The 5,068-nt window shown below is 37.0% G+C and overlaps 1 protein-coding gene across 2 annotated transcripts in view; it reads right to left on the bottom strand.

Annotated features, from left to right (window-relative positions):
- The window catches only part of LOC117492604 (transmembrane protein 184B-like), a 19,379-nt gene extending 15,224 nt beyond the window's left edge, over positions 1-4,155 (bottom strand). For both annotated transcript variants that reach the window (XM_034142953.1, XM_034142954.1), the window contains exons 1-2: positions 4,068-4,155; positions 3,683-3,757 (exon numbers count right to left, since the gene is read on the bottom strand). The gene's annotated coding sequence lies outside the window, so the exon portion shown is untranslated. The remainder of the gene's footprint in view (positions 1-3,682; positions 3,758-4,067) is intronic.
- Between the last annotated feature and the right edge of the window lie 913 nt (positions 4,156-5,068).

Raw genomic sequence — 5,068 nt, 5'->3', positions numbered from 1 at the left:
AAGTCAACAACAAAAAAAGGAGGCATAAGGTAGGTGGGTAAGTAGAGGCTGAAAAGCAGGCAAACACACCACGGATGAGGGGGGGGGGGGATCACTGTAACACAGGAAATCAGTGTGACAGCCGTGTGCTGAGGGCTGCTGACCCAATTCTTCCCTCTGTGATGCTGTGTAGCTAGACATGATGCTAAACATATTTTTAGTAGAACAGTATCACACATTCGCACGTTCAAATATAGACTTTCATGTTATTTAAAGTCACTATATATATTGGATTATCATGTGTGTTAGTTAAATAAATACGATGGGTCCATTGATCCCAATTAAGGCTATAAAAAGGAGGAAGCTTGTTGCGATATTGTTCACTTCAGAATGCATTTCACTTCTGCTGAAGATCTTTTTCTCACAGCCTTTTTTGGTGGCATCTCTCAAATTAATGGGCACCTATTAGTGTATTTGCACACGGCACAATACCTGCCCTTATACAGTAGTATGAGCGTTACCTATGCTTATAATATGATGCCACATGTGCTACAATTTATGCTATACTGGGATTCGTCACTTAGCACACCTGGGTAGGATGGATTGTAAAAATGTTATGCATTTCGAGTACTTTTTTAATTTTATTTAAGAGAATGTTGCTGCACGAGGCCCAGTGATACCTTTGCTAGTGTTGTTGAGTTGCTTTAAGTAACATACAGGTGCCAAACAATGTGCAAACCATGCAGAAATACAAAGTCCTATATTGTCTTCATTGGTTTCTGTACTGTGTCTTTCAACCCTAATGCTTACACTGCCAGGTTCCACGTCAGCACAATAGGAAGAAATCAATGCCAGTTGAGAACACCCTCTCTCGATGCTTCAAAATGACTTGTAATAAGGGGAAGCTAGTAGTACTATTCAATTATGTTGCACTGATTTAGACAAATGAAAATCAGGCTGGCCAAACCGGAGCTTGCGACGTCAAAAGCAGACAGGAAGATGCTCCACGTTGGCACCCAACAGCGAACACCCTGTGTGTGTGTGTGTGTGTGTGTGTGTGTGTGTGTGTGTGTGTGTGTGTGTGTGTGTGTGTGTGTGTGTGTGTGTGTGTGTGTGTTTATATGTCTGGGAGGGAGGGTTTGGTTTGTTTTATTTTTATTTCTGTATTATTATTATTATTTTTAGCTTACGTATGTATTCTGCATTTTGTATATTTTGTAAGTAATTGCTGTTGTCTAATTTAGTCTTTTTCTTATGTACTTTTAGTTATTTAATTTTTTTTTTAGAGAAATGCTTTTGCTTGTACATGTTGTGTATTAATCTCAATAAAAATGTGATAACAAAAAAAAGAAAGATTCTCCATGTGCCAGCGCCCGTTTCAGATCATCACGGATCTCTGTCATACCTCCAACCACGCCATGTCTTGGGTGTGGATTCTGGAAAGGCGATAATTTAATCATTCGCAGCGAAAACTAATTCCACAATGACTTTCAAACCCCCCCTGTGCACCAGCTATATATAGGTTGGCGCTCGATATGGTTATCGATGACTCACGCTGTTTGCCAGGGCCTCAATCAGCGTGTGGCAGTGCAGTAACATGAAACACATCATAGTGTCACAGCAGAAAACGCTGCTAGGGCGGTTTTAGACAACAGAAATTCTTCGTCAACAATATATATATATATATATATATTTTTTTTTATTTGATTAGATGTATTTCGAATGTGTAAAACAATAATACAAAAAAAAAATAATAATAATGAAATTTAAAGGTGGGGTAGGTAAGTTTGAGAAACCGGCTCGAGATCGCTAGAATTTGAAAATACACAACCGCAGAAAATCTGCCACTTCCTTACAGAGCCCCTCCTCCAACACACACGAACGCACACATGACCAATGAGGGCACGAGATCAGTTTGTGCACAGATGGAAGGCTGACAGGCAGGTAGGCCATCCAGTTATTTTAGCCGGGCCGGCTCAGATGATTGGTTGTGCTTTTCACAGTACTACGGCTTCCACAGATGACATCTTTTTATGGATTTTTTGTCAAAGCACTTAAGATATTCATTGCTATCGGGATGTTAAGAGCATTCCATGGAATATAACAAAAAATGTATCTCGAGCCGGTTTCTCAAACTTACCTACCCTATCTTTAAAGGTGGGGTAGGTAAGTTTGAGAAACCGGCTCGAGATACACTATGTGTTGGAGGAGGGGCTCTGTAAGGAAGCGGCTGTGTATTTTCAAATTTTAGCGCACTCAAGCTGGTTTCTCCAAAATTACCTACCCCACCTTTAACATGAGAATTATTATACAATACAAAATTAAGCAGTGTCAAATTAATATACAAAAATATATCTGATTCTAAATTATATATAAACAAATGATCTACTTCATTACACATCCGAAAAGGGGTGGGAAGAAGTTAACACTTATTTAATCCCACCCCTTCTCCCAAAAACTAAATTATTAACATATATATATATATATTTTTTCTTAGGATATAGTTCATTTAATCTTCAAAATGTGTCTTGCTCACAAAGAATCATAAAAAAGCACCACTTGACTCATTCATTCCTTGGAAAGAAGTCATCCATAATGAAAAAACTATTAAAATAACTGACCAATTTGTCAACTAATCGAATAAGAGTGGGCAGCTATTAAAATTAAGATTTCTAACAACTTAAACAGTTTTGAGGAGGAAATACTAAAAAAAAACATTATGAGTTAACTCTGTTTCACTTTTCTTTCGTCAATGTATTGATTAGGAGCTGGGCCAAATATAAATCTTCATTGTTTAATATTTTATCTCATTTTTTACAGCCAGCCAATAACTTAGTCAAACTTGTAGCATGAGGACTTTTTATGTAGACGGTTACAGTTTGATAATTTATAATAACAATGGATTTCTAATGTTATAATCATTATATTGACGTGTCCAAAACATTATGTAAAGGAACTATTATTGTTCCTATATTACTATGTTGAGCTCATTGTTGTTATACCGGGGGGGGAAGGTCTTACCATTTATCCTGGTATCTTTTGATCATATTATCTGACGGATAAGACATGTGGATGGATATCGACCACACGTGGATGCATGTAGATCAGTCCAAACATGTTGTCTAGATCAAATCTGTTCAAATGAATATAGGTCATATCTGTGTTTGCTGTACAAAAGCACCACCAGCTCCAACATACAGCAACAACAAAGCTCAATGCTTCCCAGTGGGCCACAGACAAGAGAGAGAGGCACCTCATCAATCCTGCTGACTGCACCCATGGGTCGGTTTCAAAACATGCATTGTACTTTGACCTGAATCGAACCAGCAGTCATTGTGGCAGGCAGTCATATGCCCCAAGGCATGAATAATCATACTGTGAAGCATCCGGCTATAGAAGCTGGCTGGGATCCATCTGAGGCTCTGATAACCACAAGATCATTAAGTGACTACAACGGATTTCAAAGTGCAGCTAGAACAAATCCCTCAAAGAACCAGGAAGCAGGTTGTTCAGGCTGCAGATCAGTATACAAAATCGTGCTGCATACAAGATGACATCATACTTAATGAAAATCCTTTAGGAGCAATATTTACATTACCACAGCCGATGTCGATCGTTATATGTAAACGGTGAGCTAATAAAACATGCTAAACAGGGGGAAATGTAGCTGTTGTTGGGTGATAATGGCTCACTGATCACTCACCTCCTCTGCAGTTGTTTGGATCTGCGTTGAAATCACAGCATCAATTTAGCTCATCCTCTCAAGTCGATTACAAACCTTTTGGAGTAGAAAAAGTTATTTTTTAACGCTGTAAAATTCAAGCCAACGTGGGAATCTAAACGAAACAATACATTAATGTAGGAACCCATGAAATGAGCCTCTTATTTGATAAGAAATGGCAAGTATTAACAGCTGAGCATCAACTACGCCAAGCGCTGCTAGCCGTTAGCTACTGTTAGCTTTATTCGCCTAGCTTACTGTTGCTTCTCCCCGTCAAGTCAAAACAAATAAACATAACATGTTTTCGAGAAGAGTTGCATTCAATTACAATATCAAAATGTGAAATGAAAAACTGTTTTCTTCTCACCATTTCCCCATCCAAAGCTGATGAACTGGACACCGTTATTTCATCCACATCACCATCTGCAGTTCAGTGCATTAACAGCAGCTGCCACACAACTAGTTTGCGCATGCGCAGTCATGTTTATTTGCCCGGGGTCTGTTAAGGTAACAGCTTGACTGCACTGCATAGAGGGGTGGAGAAAAAGTATTGATATTCTGAATACTTGAGTAAAAGTACCAATACCACACTGTGAAAATACATTTCTAGTAAAAGTACTGCATCGAGAATGGTACTACCTTGCTTTATATCTTGTTATTGTTCAATTGTAAATTCAACATGTATATTTTCTACTTTCTTGTTTATTTCTTGTATTTTAATTTGTATTGTACAATGTTCATGTCTTTTTATGCTGCTGCAACACAAACATTTCCCAAATTGGGATCAATAAAGTACTTCTTATCTTATCTTACTCCAGTAAAAATATTTAAGAACTATTCGGAAAATGTACTTAAAGTATTAGGAGTAAAAGTACTAATTTAAAGAAAGAAATCTAAAATAAATATTAAAATATGTCAAAGCAAAAGCAGCAAATCTTCACATACAAGCTGGAACTGTGACATATTTTTGGAACAAAAACCAATTTTTCTGTTAAACTCATGGTTTTAGTTACATAAATATAGGATGGTTTAATCTATACCAAATAATCCTATTTTAAAAGTTTGTCCTAATTATTGAGTGTCAGAATCTGAATTAATAAAGTAACTAATAAATGGATCTGTAAAATAAATGTAGTAGAGTAAAAAGTACTCAATTTGCTTCCAAAATGTAGTAGAGTAGATGTATAAAGTAGTATAAAATGAAAATACTAGGGTAAAGTAGAATTACCTCAAATGTGTACTTAGTTCTTGAGTAAATGTAATAAGTTACTTTCCACCACGTTATGTCCAAACACACACTCATCGTTTTAGTAATGTCTACTTAGCAGTAGGCAAAAGATGTTACAATAATAACAGGTCAGCAAAAAG

This window comes from Trematomus bernacchii, unplaced genomic scaffold (genome assembly GCF_902827165.1).
Source record: "Trematomus bernacchii unplaced genomic scaffold, fTreBer1.1, whole genome shotgun sequence".
NCBI classification, from domain to species: domain Eukaryota; kingdom Metazoa; phylum Chordata; class Actinopteri; order Perciformes; family Nototheniidae; genus Trematomus; species Trematomus bernacchii.
Note: the sequence above shows the minus strand (reverse complement) of the source record. Positions and strands in the feature narration are given on the sequence as shown.